Source organism: Notolabrus celidotus, chromosome 21, assembly GCF_009762535.1.
Source record: "Notolabrus celidotus isolate fNotCel1 chromosome 21, fNotCel1.pri, whole genome shotgun sequence".
Classification (NCBI taxonomy): domain Eukaryota; kingdom Metazoa; phylum Chordata; class Actinopteri; order Labriformes; family Labridae; genus Notolabrus; species Notolabrus celidotus.
In genome coordinates, this window is record NC_048292.1 from 15234192 (window position 1) to 15251533 (window position 17342).

Consider the following 17342-nt stretch of genomic DNA (forward strand, 5'->3'; position numbering starts at 1 on the left):
TTGTCACATTCACCCATACATACCCATTCACTCATTGATGGTAGAGGCTGCAATTTAGGAAGGGACCATCAGTATTAGCTAATCTCATTCGTTCACATTCACACACCTCTGAATAACAGAGGGAGCAATTCAGGGTTCAGTGTCTTGCTCAAGGACACTTCAGCATGTGACTGCCGGAGCTGGGTTCGAACCGCCAACCTTCCAATTGATAGACGACCGACTCTACCCACTGAGCCGCCCTGTTTATAGGACAGGTGAAGAGACACAGGAAATGTGGGGAGTAGAGAGTGGGGGAAGACATGCAGGAAATGGTCGACCAGCCAGGAATCGAACCGGTGACCCCTGCGACGAGGACTGTAGCCTCTGTATGTGGGGCGCTTAGACCGCTAGGCCACCAGTGTCCCTGCTTTCTATTTTCTAAAGGCAGTCTGATGATCAGAGATTTTTTTTTTTTAAAGACAAAACTATTGAATCCCTGAAGTCCTGCAAAAGTCTGAATTATTTACCTGTGTGCACAATTTACTGTATCGTGCACACGTGATACATATCATGTGAAAACAGGTTTTCATCTTGTGCACGCATGGTGTTTTTTAAGGCACACAAGATGATACTTACATACATGTTATCATCCACTGCACACATGTAATTATAATGTGCACACACTGCAATTTTCTTATGGTTATAATGTAAGTTATATTCTTGTGCACACATAAACCTGTATGAAAGCAGGAGTAGTAATCATCTATCATTTGACATTAAGCACCACTACTTGCCAGTCATTTTTTATTTTGCATGTAAAAGTTCTTATATATTCTTAAAATGCTTACTGGGAGTGAGTTGTTTGGACTTTGGAGTTCATCACTTGTGCACACATTATGACAGGGATGCTGTAGAAAAAAGCAACATAATATTTCCTTCTTCTACCTAGGCTACAAGTCTGTGCACATTTTCACCAGTTCATTGGTTTTGGAAATATTTGTAAATTTACGTATTTAGTTGTGTATATACGTTGTATATATATGTTGTAAGATATGCTTATTTTTACCTCTTTAATTTTAATTGCTTATAACTTTTTAATAATTGCTATTTTATAGGCTCTTGTTTGCTTTATACTCTTTTGCACTGTCTACTTTGCTGCTGTAACACTTACATTTCACCGTCGTGGGACGAATAAAGGATATCTTATTTTATCTTTGTTTTGTTTTTACCGCAATTTGCTAACAATTGGCCACCAAAGTTAGATGTGAATAATGTTAGAGGTATATTGAAGAGTCACTAACTTCTGGTCTTATTTTGGGGGGTGGGTTGGGTGTCATGTCATAGGTTCATTGCCTCTAAAAAACTGTCAATGACAGCAAAGTTATTATTGGACCCATTCTAGCAAGTTCTAAAAGTGGATTAGATGTATATCGTCTGCATGGAGGGCGTCATGTTTTATATCGCTTGACATTTTATCTGATAGCTTTTTAAGACATTAAAGATACCGATGAAATGTTAAATCTTTGGACACATTCAAAGATCTGGTAAAATTCATATCTATAGCCAAAGAGAGACAAACAGTCTCATCAATCATAGATCTACTTGTCCCCACATTCTGAGCTTCATATTTGATGTCATATATCAGCTATACCTCTTAAAAAGAGACTTGAAGTTTTTCATATTTGTTATAAATTACTTCTTTTCACAAAAATAAAGCGTATTGTTTGGTAAATTTGATTTGAGTCATCCTTTATCAAAATAGTTGATTTTTTTTTCTTAATGCTCTTTTTTAATTAAAATTTCAGCAGTTTTGAGCAAGGACATAATTGATGCAGATAAATAAACAAACTGAAAACTCTCCAAACAACAAAATAGAAAACAGAAATACAGTCGACTGGAAAGAATAAGGAAAATGGTACAAAATACTCTATTCAAATGGAGGCCAGATAAGGTAACATTTAAAAAATGTGTTCAATTAAGGTCAAAATCACTGCAAATATATTCCTCAGAGAGACTGCAGGAACTGGAAACTCTACGTTAATGGTTGCAAACCTCCAACAGTCGGAGGTTGCTTTATCAGGAGCATCAGAAACATCCAGAAGCTGATGTGGTTCATGAGCCAGTGAGAATTAGTCCTATCAAACCCTCAATTGACCCCATTGATCCAGACCCAGCTGTGGGTCCGGGTGAGGGGGAATGGAGGATGAAAGCCAATACAGGCCACAAATCGATGGACCTTCAGTGACTCCAGCGCATAAAAAACAAGGTGCTCCACCACTCTGGAGCGCAGACAAACACGCACAAAGCACTCTCCATCTCTCTCCTCTTACTCATTAGGACTGACGTAATCCCTGCAGGGTAGATAAAGGAGAATCTGTTTAGACTATCACATCCTTCGTTTGATTCTAATTCCAAGGTGGAGGTGATGGGGTCTGCGGTGGTGGAGAAATAAAGGGGAGAACAGTTTAATGAATCAATTATAAGGCCCAGGAAAAGCCGAATCACTTCGATTATCAGCTGTGCAAGCTGAGCGCAAAAGATTTCCACCATTACCGTTGTGTGAAGAATGGATATAAGTTCTATAATGTGAACCATTAACCTCAAAATCCAATTCTTAATCAGGAATTTCCTTTAATATACATGGGGAGCAGTGTAGTTAAGCAACGGCTCCTCTGTGGCATGTAAGTTGTGAACACAAATATTATCCTTAGACATATGTATGCTTTTAATTTCACTTAGCAATGCATGCATTATACATGTTTTCTAATCACTCTCAGCCCCTTGAGGCAGCAAATTAGAAAATATTTCTTCCACAGGCAAGTCTCTCCCGGCTCTCTCTGACTCCATTACACACGATACCAGAGGGTATACTTAAAAAAAAAATGTATTCAGTGTTTTTTTTAGTCCAAAAAGGGTGTCTGACTTGCTGATAAAGAGGATTCAAACACACATAAAGCAGAGCTTTCAGGAGCTTTAAAGGCCAGTTTCCGCTCACTCTTTCGGGCTTCCAGTTGTAGCTTTCCTGACTTTGTCCATTCTCAACAAACCCTTAGCTTATTCTTGGGTCTCAACAGGCAGCTCTGAAAACCCCGCTGTGGACTACCTCCCCAAGACCAAACACATGGTAAGCAAGTAGCTGGTATAGCTGATGATGCACATGCTTACTCTTCCGAGATGGTTGAGACCAAAAATTGAGCTAAAGATGACTCACATTGCAACATAACTCAGTATAATAATGTTGTTCTACAGCTGCTTTTGGAGTAAATAATGAACCAAGAAGAATGCCTTCTAAACTTAAAGGTATTGATTTGAAAATGGTTGAGACCAAAAATGAAGCCAAAAAAATACCTGAAGCAAACGACAGACAACTTCAAATGATGCAGTTCCATTGCCACTCTTGGAGTCAATAAGCAACTAAGAAGTTAGTCATGAAATGTCTAACTTAATGCCTTATGAAATGCTGTGATCTCAGTTTGTAACCTTAACCTTATCCCAAACCCTAACCCTAACTCTTACCCTAGCCCTAACCATAACACCCTAACCCTAACCCAACCCCAACCCTTACGCTTACTCTTTATCCCTAACCCAAACCCTCCAACCCTAACCCTCTAACCCTAATCCTCTAACATTAACCCTAACCCAACCCTAACCCTTACGCTTACTCTTTATCCCTAACCCAAACCCTCTAACCCTAATCCTCTAACATTAACCCTAACCCAACCCTAACCCTTACGCTTACTCTTTATCCCTAACCCTAACCCTCTAACCCTAATCCTCTAACATTTACCCTAACCCAACCCTAACCCAACCCCAACCCTTACGCTTACTCTTTATCCCTAACCCTAACCCCCTAACCCTAATCCTCTAACATTAACCCTAACCCAACCCTAACCCTAACCCTCTAACCCTAACCCTCTAACCCAAACCCTCTAACCCTAACCCCAACCCTTACATTAACCCTAACCCTCTGACCTTACCCCAACCCCCCAATCTTAACCCTTACCCTAACCCTCTTTACCTAACCCTACCCCAACCCCAACCATATCTAAGATATATATAACCCTAAGCCTCCAACCCTCTAACCCTAACTCAAACCCTAACCCTCAAGTGGCCAAAAACACTTTTATCCCAAGTTTATGTCCGATTTTACATTTGCAAACTGTCTACAATAAATGTGTTAGGGGGCTGGTGTTCTTAATATATATCTAGATATACACTATGAATTATCTACTATGATTGGACTGAAATAAAAATTGCTTTGGTTTGGCTCTACTTGCTCTACAAATTGAGCCCTCGTTAAGAGCCCTTTAGGCTTAGTCGCCCACCTTTGAGTGTCAACATTTGCATAAATATATACATGTAAAACCAATCCCAAAGAGCCCCTGAAGTCATTACATTTTTTAGTCCTTAATGAAATGCCAGGTGAACATGTAAGTGTTGTGCTCTGAGCCAGACTTACAGTGCATAACAATCGTTGTACTTGAAATTGACTGTAACAGAGGACAAAGCCCCACAGCAGGTCAGACAGGAACACGCCACTTTGGCCCACCTTATTCATTAGTAAAGTGAAAAGAGGGATGGTAGCCAAAAGTGTTTCGTAATGTAAAATAAGACAACCTCCCAATGTGTACTGTTTCAGGGGGAGAAAGTTTATGGATGGCAAAGAGAAATTATGCAGCATTAAGTAAGTTTTATCTTGTACAACAACTCTGTACCCCAATTGTTGCCTCAGCCTTTCAGTCTTTCTATTGACACTTACTTTTGGAGGTACACTTTAGATAAATGTGCAACTGGAAGGAAACAGTAGCTCAATTCTACCAATTACAGTGGCCTTTCAAAAAGTGAACGATGAACTTGTGGATAAAAGCCCCCAGGCTACGAAGGTCTTATCCAAGTGCTAAAATGGACCTGATTGAGATGGCTTGGAGAGCGACATCTGAATCTTCACTGTGCAAAAGGTTAGGAACTAGCAGTTACATTTTAACATCTTTCAGCTTACAGTTTTGGTTGCCACATGTTTTTTATACATTTGTTATCAGGTAGCTATTTTCCACAGAAGTACACTGCAAAAACTTAAAATCTTACCAAGTGAAATTGTCTAATTTTTAGTCAAAATGTCTTATCCCACTTGATTTAAGATAAATTTACTTAAAAAGTAACACTTGAGCAAGATGGAGGGACTTGTTTTAAGACAATGCATCTTAAATATCTTGTTAAGTCTAACAATCTTGAAATGATCTTGTTTTGAGTTGTAATTGAGAAAAAACAAGGTTTATTTTACATTTCATACATTTTTCAAGATGAGATCTTATTTGTAGAAGACGAATAATCTTGATTTAAGACAAACCCTTAACTTGATTTAGGAAAAGGATTTTATTGGAGAATCTATCAGAAAACAGCTCCATTGATAAAAGAAAGAAAGAAAGAAAGAAAGAAAGAAAGAAAGAAAGAAAGAAAGAAAGGTTGTTTTTAAGAGAGGGTTACAGCTTTCACTGTTTCTTCTAAATCAGATAGAAATATACATACTCAAACTACATGCACACAATGAAACACCTACTTTTGAGCATAGCTGGCTTATCCTAAAAGACAACATGACTGAATATTAGTTTATCCAGCTCACTATGAGAAGACATTATATCTCAAAATGCTCAAATTAAACTTTGTAATCTTATTTCAATTACAAGATGGTCTTAAACCTAGAGAAGTGCCGCTATAATACAACTCAAATTAAGGTGAATATATCTCAAATGAAGAAGCTGACATGAAATTTATTAGTGCAAAAATCTTTTTTTGACTGAAAAAATACTAATTGTTAGCATTCCTGTCTTATTCTGAGACACTAAGCTTAAAAATACTGATATAATATTGCTTAAAATAAGTTTTCCCTGCTAATTTTAAGATCACAGTTTTCTAAATGTTATGTCTTATTTTAAGAAAACAGGCGCCCCAAATATATCACATTTTTATCGAACATTTATTATATTTTTATTGACCAAAATTATATCACGATAATTATCGTTATCAAATTATTGCCCGGCCCCACCCTAACTTATAAATGTGAACATAATGTTTTTTTGCTCAGGGTTAATTTTATTTTATATGAATTTCTCTTTCATGAATCGTTCAACCCCGTTGTTTCTGTTATTGTATTTCTGGTATTTTTTGGTGTGGACAGTTTGTTGTTCCTTTCCCTCTCTTTGTTACTGTTGTTGTTTCTCTCAGAATGTTTGTACTCAAGGAAATCTCAGATGGGCCAATATCTCTTGCAAAATTGATGTCCCTGACTTGGACAATGAAGGAGAAACTGAGAAATGAATAGAATTTTAAAAATTTCTCACAAAAACACTTTTACCTGGAGAATCATTTCTGATTCCATGAGCCATTTCCTTAGAAAAGCAGAAAAAATATATATCTGTGATTTTTCCTGTGCTGTTCACAATGTTTGTCTTTCAATACTGACAAAGAATACAGCTCTGTGTCCTTGGGAAAAGGCAGGCAGAAGAATCCACTTCTGAGTGGCTTTTCCGTCTCAGTAGTTGTGATTCAGAGGAGAGATGAGCCAATGCCTCACCTAGACACAGGGCAAAGTGAAAGGATTTATTTAGGAGATTCTCGGCCCATGTGTTCCTTGAGCTGAGATTTGAGAGATTCCAGCACAGATGAAATGAGGAGTGTATTGACAAGGGGACAGGGCAGGGCCTTTGAAATGGAGAGAAAAGCAAGCAGATGAGCATGAAGTCAAGCCCTGCAGCTTCAAAGAGCAGCAGCTAAAACCTGAAGCAGTGGGAAGAAAGTAAAAACACACGACTGAACGCTTTCTAGTCATTACTTTATGCATAACATAGGTAGTTTTTCATGGTTTAAGATTTAATAATCAAATAAAAAAAGGAAAAATGTTCTGGAGTCCAGGCCTGTATAGTTGTGACTATTATGGCCCTCATCCACTACACAGTTCCAGCCCTACTCGACTCAACTCGGCTCTACTCTACTTGGCTCTTCTCGGTTTGGGTACCTTATCTACCAGCCTGAGTACCGACTCACGGTGGGCGGGGTCGTCATAATACAGCTGTGTGAAACTGCCGCACGAAACTATTGCGCGACACGTAATTTTGAACACAACACAAACACAACAATCACAAACAATGGTAGCTCCGTTCAACTCCCGTTGGATCCGTTCGTCGGCCACTAGACCCAAAAAAGTCTGGACCTCGTCCACGGACCACGGAGAAAGTTTGCGTGCAGACGTTGTACAGTACTGATGTCATCTTTTAAAAATGGCGGGTTTGAGTCCTGTGTTGGGCGTCGCGCTTATGACTCTTCGGTGACGACATTCTCTGACCAATCAGCGGCCGGCAGTCCGTCGACGCCACCTTTTAGTATCGGCCCTGCTCGCTTGGAACCAGAGCAGAGCAGGTACGAAAAACTGGTATCTGACACGAGGTACCGCGCCTGTGGAAACACAACACAAACCGAGTAGAGTCGAGTCTAGCCGAGAAGAGTAGGGCTAAGACGGGCCGGTGGAAAAGGGCCATTAGTTCCTTTGGCTAACTTAAATCAGCCTTTCCTGGCTCACAGCTGCTTACTAGCTAACATCGTTTTATGTTTGTTTCTTTAGGCTAGTTACGTTAGCTTAAGCCTGGGTCACAGCAGCTAATCAGCTAACACAGTTTCATGACCATGAGTTCCTGTGGCCAGTTAAGCCAGTTTATGCTACGCTCATAGCTGCTAACTGACACAACATAGCTGTGTCAGTTAGCTTGGCTCATAGGTGCTAACCAGCAGCGCTGCAAACTTAGCGACTTTGTCGCTATATTTAGCGAGTTTTCAGACCCCTCTGGCGACTCTTTCAAAAAAGCGACTAGCGACAAATCTAGTGACTTTTTCTGGTGTTAAATGAAGACTTTTTGAGACTGACATGAAAGCATGTATCGTTCTTACTCTACTCAACGAGCAGTAGGATGATGCTGTGAGTCCCTCCTAGCTGCATTCAGAGCAGGAGGCGTTCATCCCTCAGCATTCAGACTGCAAATATACTGTATCACGCATGTAGGAAGACACCACTGGCTGATTCCGCCTACCTTCTCTTTTTGGTCCATTTAGATTGTTAAAGAAGATTGTAAACAATGAACATCTTGAAAATGTTATTGTTGAAAAATGTCATGTTTTACTTTGATTTGTTGTGGGTATTTTTTAACCTCTTTTGTCTCTGTCTCAACGTTACACGTCTCTCCTGCAGTATCCATTATAATTTAAATTATGCAAATTAAGTGATGACATCATTTTGCGACTTCTAGCAACTTTTAAAACAGCCAATAGCTACTTTCCTCACTGAGGAGTTGGCAACACAGCCTGGCTTAGAGTCGCTAACTTGCTTACATAGTTTAATGACCACTTATTTCTTCTGGCTGATTCAGTGAGCTTATTTTGACTTTTAGCTGCTTACTTAAGAGTGTAGTTGATATTGGTGAGCTCTGTCTTCTTCTGGCTGTTCATTCAGGTAGCTAACACAAGCCAGGACGTGGATTCTGTTACCATAACCTTGGTTTGTAGCTTCCAACTAGCTTAGTAAGCATCTATCGAAGAATGTAATGGAACACTGAGGTAGAAATATGAACAGGTGCGTCTTAAAAACTTCAATACATCTTAACATGTAAACTTTTATTTAATATTTTACAGCAGCTAGTAAGGGGAAGCTTGGCCAGTACGACTTAATGCAACAGACTGATGCTGCTCCTTGATGATGTTTCTTTGTCAACAAAAAACTATTTTTATGGACAATTAGATCAGCCCTAAACAGTAATGTGAAGGTCATAGATCAAAGCTAAATCATGTTAGAAAAAATGAGAAAAAGCTGTCAAATTCAATGATAGCTTGGGGCGTGATCGACTGCAATTGGAGAATTGCCATTTCTCATGGGGCCGTCGGGTCCCTTAATTGAAGTACGACCACATTCCTCATGTGTTTAGGTGCAGATGATTAGAGGAAAATGCCACACATTTTCTGACTTGTGTTTTGTAAAGGTCAGACAGTGGGGGAGAGAGTGTGTGGAGGAGGGTCCCCGCTATCTCTTAGAGCAGCCCTGGAGGAGCCCCCAGGAGGGCCGCGCCCCAGAACAAAAACAGCATGTGTGGCACTGTGTGTGTGCGTTTGTGGGTCTGCTTTTCTGTACGTGTGTGTTGTATATGAGGCCCAGTCTTGAAAAACAGCACTGAGTTTGAACAGCGCTGCAGAATGGCAGCCTTGTTTAATGAAAAAACGCAAAAATAAGAATGACAAACAATGTGCTCTGTGAGGGCAGCAGAGCTGAAACAGCCGAAATTGAAGACTTCAGTTTATGCATGAATGGCTCCATTACACTGATCACATTACATCTACGCTTCCAAACACCCACTCAGTCGCTTATCCTCCCACTCATCTCTGTGCCCCCTTTTTCTGTATTATTAGCTCTCTTATAAGGACACTATGAGATCCATATTGTCACTAGTACTACTAACTCCAGCAGTTATCGATTATCCTCCTTTTTTTAATGATAAAAAACTTCACTAACACGAATGAAACCTACTCAATGGTCTTTGCAAATGCACCTTCTCTTCCTCTCGCTATTAAGTTTATCAGGCTTTGTAATGTCTGAGCCATGTTTTCAAATGGAGAATAAGGCTGCACAAAGAGAGCCAGAGGCGGCCACACAAGAGGATTTAACTCTCAACAATAAAGACTTCTTTTCAGTGGAGACATGTCAGTACAACACCAAAGAATAAATAAGTTAGTGAAACAATTTTAGCACACAGGCTCAAGGGGTAAACATTTCAAACAAATATCGGAGAATGTTTAAATTAGGACACTGTGAATGATGGTACAAAGTTTTTTTAAAGCATGCAGCATCCATCCATGTGAGTTATTTTGTTCAGGACTGCTTGGGGCCCAACAAAGCGTGCAACAGTCGGAACTTTACTTTTAAAGTTTACTCTTTTTTTTAACATGTAAACTTTTTGTTATTATTGTTGATAATGTTTTGCTTTCTGGAGTGAACACATTCATCCAAACACCCTAGAACCTTTTTGGCCTCTCTTGTCTTGATCACAAGTTAAAACCAAGCAGCAACCTCCGGTCTCAAACTATGAAGCCCATGCGGAAGTGTTATAAACTGCAATTAATCGAGAATCTGCTTGAGGCTGGCTGCAGAAACACCGGAAACCACATAGACACCAATTCAATAAAGACGATCTTTGCAGCATTAATAAACATGTTTACAGCCTGGTACAAAAATCGGCTTTGCTCTACGTAGATAATCTCTCTATCGGCACACACTGTACGGGGGTTGATTTTTTTTTCTAACACAATGGTTCAGAAGATATTAAGATTACGAGTTTTTGCCCAAATAAGGACATGACTGACTTGACTCCCGGACGGGAACACATAGCTGTTGGCTCGGAGGCTCAAACCCCGCCTCTTTATGTCACACTATGCCTAGTTGAGTTCCGCATTGCGAATATGGCTGCCGCCGTCGATTGGCTTCAAAACAGCGCTCAGGAACAGATGGGTGATGTCACGGATACTATGTCCATTATTTATACAGTCTATGGTTAAAACCAAGCTGGAACCTCTGGCGGTTCAAAAGAAAGGCAAATGGAAAAGCGCGACACAACTGCAGTTCCACAAGTGTCCACTTGAGGCTGGCTGCAAAAGACAAGCAAACCCCATTTGGACCCATATTTTATTTTATGTCCTTTTTAATAGCAGAATAAAACATGTTTACATGCTGGTTAAAAGAACAGTTCTCAATGGCTCATTCATGTATTTGCAATAACTGTCCAGGAGAATTTTTGAAGTGTAGGCGTTTTAATTAGATGAGTGTTAGGAATTCTACATACAACTGCATAAAGGGGGCGTGGCTGAGTGGTTACAAAGTTGGGTGGGTTGAGGCTCAATGCCTGCCTCAACTCCAACTCTTTGCAAGTTTGTACATTGATCCGAGGCTAGGTTGAGTTAGCCTTTCCATTAAGGCGACCACCATTGTCATACTCAACAATGGCTGTTTTCAAAATGGCCTTCTACATACTACCTATTAATGTAGTAGGCAGTAATAATAATAATAATAACACCTTTATTTGTATAGCACTTTTCAATACAAATCACAAAGTGCTTCACAAAAATAATGAAAACAGTAAAAGCAGAGAGGTAAAGATTAGAATAAATACACCAAATAAAAGCTTTACAATAAAAGTATGTCTTGAGTAGTGAAATAAAATGAGGGACTGACTCTGCAAGTCTGAGTAGGTACTGCCTACTACCTACTGTGTTTGAATTTAGTATGTAGTATGTCTGTTCTGTTCGATCTGTGTAGCAGCGAGCTGGGCCAGATGTCACTGAATTTTCGGTTTCGGAAAGCGGAAGTAAACAACGGCCAAGCTGAAAGAGAAACTGCTTCTTTAGCATCACTTATGGCGAGGTGCCCTTGAGCAAGGTACCGAACCCCCAACTGCTCGGGGTGCGCTGGTTGATGGCAGTATCCTCACTCTGACATCTCTCCCTAAGCATGTTCACTGCATATGTGTGCATTGTATGTATATACCAAAAAAACTGTGTGTAGCATGTCCAAAAATAGCACGAGTGAAAAAATGTAATTGATTAATAAAGTACCTTTCTTTCTAAACCAATGGGTGGCGTTGCTGAGACTTTGTCCACACAGCAGTTGCAAAGCAGCCATTTTAGAGCTGTGAATCCTGCACCTTAATGAATGCTGCAGATGGTCCGCTTGCTGATCGCTTACTATATCAGTCTGCAGTTTTGTGCTGAGCAGGGAGTAAAAAAGTATGCTTTAAGAGTTTGTTATTCTGGAAACAGTCACCAGTGCTGGTTGAAAAAGGGAATGCTATCAGGGACGTGAGACTGAGCCAAAATGTGAGCTGCAGACTGGATAGCAAAGTCAAAAGCTGAAACTTTCATCATTGGAAAATATCCCACATGAGCCAATGAGTGCTGGCTTGTGGTTGATGTAAAGGATTCATGCTTGATGGGAGAGCAAATTGGCACTTTTCCCATATTGGTAAGGAAAACTGTCGAAGGGTCATGCATCGACAAGCTCACAAATACTTGGAAGAGAATATCGTGCACTTAGAAAGACTGACATTGCTCGTGATTCAAGGTGCAACAGTGTTCTTCAGTAAAGGTTTGCTGCACGAAACCGAAATGTCAAAACTAAAACAGCTCACAGTCTAAACGGTGATAGATGCATCACATTTAGAGAATATGCTGAAAAGGGCCTCACAGTGTGAACATTTAGAGTCAGCAGGTATGATCATTTAAAGCGACACAGATTCTGGGTGTGCTGCTTCCACACAGCTGCCTTATTTTTCATCCTGATCATTAATCTCAATTTCAGAAAGATACATATGAATCACATGTGAGCCGCCTCAGCTGCAGAGGACGTCTCGGTGCCTTTCCCCCCGCCCTTTGCTTTTTTCTCTCTATGTTTTCACGCCTTTTGATTTCAAGAAAGAACCGTGTTTGCTCCCTTTAGATCTTGCCTGTCTGGATCCTGGACCTGTGCAGTCTGGTAGCGGGTGACAGCTCAGATACACCAATCCCTGTCTTTCTATCTCCACGCTATTAGTATCGCCACATCCCTCTCTCCTCTGCTCTCAGAAGGCACCAGTTTAGAGGTGTCTGTCTAATTGAAAAAGGCTACATTTATCTCTCTGTGAGCTGAGTGTGTGCGCCGCTCTCGAGACGCCACTGAAAGCACCTTGAGTCACTTGTTCATTAAAGTATGCTGGATGAGAAAGCTTTTGCGCACAGTGTGGGCAGTTCTGTCCACCTTTTGATTAAGTCATCCTCCCTCCTTTTCTTCTTCTCCATCACGCCTGCCTCCTCCACGCTAAGTCCTTCTTTCTTTACTTTCTTTTTGAAGTATTCCGCTCAAAGATATATGAAGGGAGTTTGTATTTCTTTCATCTCATAACGCTATCAATTTAATTGTCGCTTGTAAACACTCCATGGGTTTTTATAATAGTGAGGAAAGGCTGTGAAAGCTTATTAAAGAGCCCAGGAATGAGAATTAAGGTAAATAAAGATGTAGCAGATATCACAGATGAAGTGTACTCCAATATAAAATATGAATAAAATCCGGATTTATTGAGTTTTGCATGATCTAAACACTTATCTTGAAAGTTAATATGAGTAGCTTAATATTTTCACATACCCTTTCTCACAACTTACATACATTGTTTCAACCAAGCGGCAACCTCTGGTCTAAAAATATGTCCAATGCAGAAGTGCTAAAAACTGCAGTTCATTGAGGATCTGCTTGAGGCTGGCTCCGGAAGTACCGGAAGTCACATACACATGAATGGGAAAAAGACGATCTTTACAGCAGAAATAAACATGTTTACAGTCTGGTACAAAAGACGAGTGTAGTCTGGATAGCTCATTTCCTGATCGGCACACTGTAAGGGGGGTGAATTTTTTTCTAACGCGGCATTTTCGAAGATATTTAGATTATGAGTTTTCCAATGAGAGGCACAGCTGACTGCAGGAACACTGTAGCTGTTGGCTAGGAGGCTCAAACTCCGCCTCTTTACGTCACACTGGCTCGACAGAAGCAATATGGTTGCCGCCGACAATTTGCTTCAAACAGCTCTTCAGAAACAGATCGGTGACATCATGGATACTACGTCTATATTTTATACAGTCTATGGTTTCAACGCATCTCACCCATAGACTGTAAATAAAAATGGACAGCGTTGCTCCGCCTCTTCCCGTTGTACAGTTCTGAAGCCAAAAAATCCCTCTCCTGGGCGCAGCCATTGTGCAGCCAGAGCCTGTGAAGCCACTGTCACAAGCTCGGCCCTACAGTGTAGCGTCACAAGATGCTGTGTGTCCTCTGAAGTTTCCCTCTACGGCGGCTGTGAATCAAAGGAAACCCAGAAGTAAAACCCCGTTTTTTAAACTCTAATAACTAACGAAAAAGAAACTTTTCAGAAAAAAGAGGCCTTGAACACAAAACAGTCAAATAATAACTACATATCACCACAGCATACGGATGTGAGAAACAATCGTACAACGAGTATTTATTTTTTAAAGTTTGACTGCTCCCCCCATTCAAATGAATGGGAGAGACGGAGGTTTTGACCTATACTGCAGCCAGCCACCAGGGGGCAGACACACGGCTGAAAGCTTCACCACCAGGGCCATATCCCGCACGCTTGATCTCACCTCATCCCATCACAATTCAATGAATTGCAATTCAACGCAACACAATGCAACACATTGCAGCATATTGCATCACAAAGAAATTAATTGTGCCACATGGTATCGCATCGCAATGCATCCCAACGCGTCGCAACGCGTCTCAACGCATCGCAAGGCAACGCATCGCAAGGCAACCCATCGCAAAGCATCGTAAGGCATCACAACGCATCGTAACGCATCGCATCACAATGCATCGCAACGCATCACCAGGTTATTCCAACCTCTAGAAAACACCCATTCTTAATTTCTCCTTGAAGTTATATAAATGTGAGATTTGTTTACTGCTAGAAGGTCAGATACGTGCCAAAGAAAAAGTAAAATCAACATCCATATTACCTCAAACTACAAGACAGCTTTATTTTAATGGCCCATCCTTCAACAAACAGCACATCATTCTCTTGATGTGAATGTGACACAGAAACTTTTGTTTTAAATCCCCACTTCTAGTGATGCAAAAACTTCTCAAGATTCCCTCAAACAGCTGATTTAATGTGTCTTTTGAAACTGTCAAAAGTTTGACTTCTTTTCTTCTTTTTAAAATGTTCCATAGCACCCCTAGAACTTTTATTGGCTCTGATCGCATAATCTGTCAAAATGATCTTGGCAACCACCGAGGAAACAGACAACTGGGATCCCACTTAAATTATGGCAAAGCTGCATGAAAGCTTAATTTGGTTTCGGAGCCCCCTGTTGGGGTGTGGAACACACGAAGTGAGGAGCTGCTGACTCTGGATGACCCTTGTGCTGATATGAATAATGATGACTTCATGCCAGAAACTTGGTGCACCAATAAAACCTCAGATACAGCGTACGTCTCCATATTGTACACCACACATCAGAGCGAAGTCATTGCTCATCCTCTGGATTAAACCGTGAGTCCAGTCCCAGATAACCTACGTCTTCCACCCACACACACACCAACATTTCTCCACAGAGGTTTACCACCCACTCCCCCCCAAACCGGGAGCCACACTGCGAGGCTGAGAGGGAGCACGACTACAGCTGCTGCTGCTGCTGCTGGAGAGATAAAGGCTGCAGTTTACCTGTAATCCCACACCGGCTTCTCTCACACAGTGACACGTACAACAGCAAAATGTAGGTGCAGGATTAACAGCAGATTGAGAACATGAACCGTAAGAGCCGTGTACAAAGAGAGACTGGGGACTCAGCACTCACATGTTTCTTCTGCATTGTCACTAGAAGTCTGAGCTCCTGCAGGTGGCTGTCTTCTGCCAAAATTATGTCTTTCTTTTGGAACTAACCTTATATCAGGGCGTACTTTTCCTCACATTTAAGTAACAGCTACCTCAGAAGATGAGTGCTTTTTATTACGGTACAAATCTCGACTTTCCTGTACAAGATTATTACCTCTCAGACCCACATCTGTAAGGAGTTTTATTAATTTCACCCACTGAGTTATGATGTTTAAACTAGGGGACACATTTGCATATGCTCACATTTAGCAGTGATATTATAACTACTGATATATATATATATAAATAGGAGGTAAAATATTGTAAATAAGCAAAGAAAACAAGGCTTAACACAGCTGGAATTCGGGAAATTGTGCAGTGTTTTGCTGCTTTAAGGGCAGATGATGATTAACAAGCCAGATGTTTTGCTCAGCAGGATGTCTATTGGCAAAGAGAAAGGTGTTCAGCAGTGTGACACCCACGTGGCCGGATGATCTACGTCAATTAAAACCAGCCACCAATCCTCACGTAATAGAGTACGATGGAGCTTCAAGGTCAGCAGTTGAAAATTTACGAGTGCCACCGAGCTGTGGGTGCAGGGGGAGCTCAGCTCTCTGTGCACATTACATTGCTTGTATTGTGTTTGTCGAAACACAATACAAGCAGACAACCTGGCAAAACAAGGCTGATTAAAGAGGTTTTATGCATCAGGTTTGTGCAGAATACTGTTGAATAGTACAAAGTAGAAAGTAAGGTCACACTACAGTGCTTTGAAATGTGCATTGAAGTTTAGTGACAATACAAACTACACTTTTCATTCATTTCTGTACAAAAACTGTTGGGTAGGAATTACTAAGAAACACAAGGCATTGGATTCTATTTATTCATTTACACAGCCCTTCTGGCAACGTATTACCATGCATCAGTTCTTCATTAAACTGGTCCAACATTTTTTTTATGTGATAAATTCAAATGATTGGCATATGCTCCAAGTCCTGCATGGTAGCACGAAATCAGAAACACCAGACAACACAGAAGTGCCAAAAGTTTGGACATGAAGTCGACGAAACGATAAAATACTGCCACCCCCGCTAGTCAGCAACAAGAACAGCACAAGAACTATCAGTTGGTTAAATGGGTTATTAACAGTGGTGGACAAAGTACACAGCTTCATTAAGTCAAAGTATAGATCCTCCTGGTCAAATATTACTCCAATACAAGTGAAAGTTGCTCTGTCAGATTATTACTTGAGTTAAAGTACTGAAGTACTTGCTTTTAAAAATACTTAAGTATTCAAAGTACTTCTTAAAAAAATCTCAAAACATTGTATTTTCAAAATACATAAATGCAGTCAAAAATACATAGGAGTACATTCTGTTACATTATGTTTATTTAGATGCCATTACTTGAAATCTCTAAAAGCTACACCATGGAATAAAAACAGAAACTAAGTTAGTAAGTAGTAAGATGATCTGGCATTAAATAAATGTTGGACTGTGAATGTTTGTATGTTTGGGCAGAGTGGGAATCGGGGAGAACATTTCAAACCATACGTATCATTCTTCATTTCAAAAACCTCTAACACGGGCTGAAGATATGACCATGGGTGCTCAGGTGGAGAATTATAGCCATCATTACCACCTCTAAATGAACTGCCTGATCTGAGTGAAATTTGCTCTGTGTTTGCTCCACGTTCAACCGTGGAGATGCACGATGTACAGGTACGACTAAACCACTGAGACAAACAGAACTACACAAACACATTTTAATATCTTGAGGATCAGATTTCAGAAAAGAGAAGGAAATTCATGAGCTGACTTCAAAGCAAAAGTAGTGAGTAACTAGTACTCAAGTAAATTTACTCTGTTACTGTCCACCACTGGTTATTAACATATTCATCACTTAGGCCCAGATTGCAAG

At 40.5% G+C, this 17342-nt stretch overlaps 1 protein-coding gene across 6 annotated transcripts in view; it reads right to left on the reverse strand.

The window, feature by feature from the left end:
* The window catches only part of ptn (pleiotrophin), a 109053-nt gene that overhangs the window by 26834 nt on the left and 64877 nt on the right, over positions 1 to 17342 (reverse strand). The window contains exon 1 of one of the 6 annotated variants that reach the window (XM_034673787.1): positions 11620 to 11640. The exons of the other annotated variants lie outside the window; for them this stretch is intronic. The gene's annotated coding sequence lies outside the window, so the exon portion shown is untranslated. Of the gene's footprint in view, positions 1 to 11619; positions 11641 to 17342 lie in introns of those variants that run through there. 6 annotated transcript variants of the gene reach the window in all.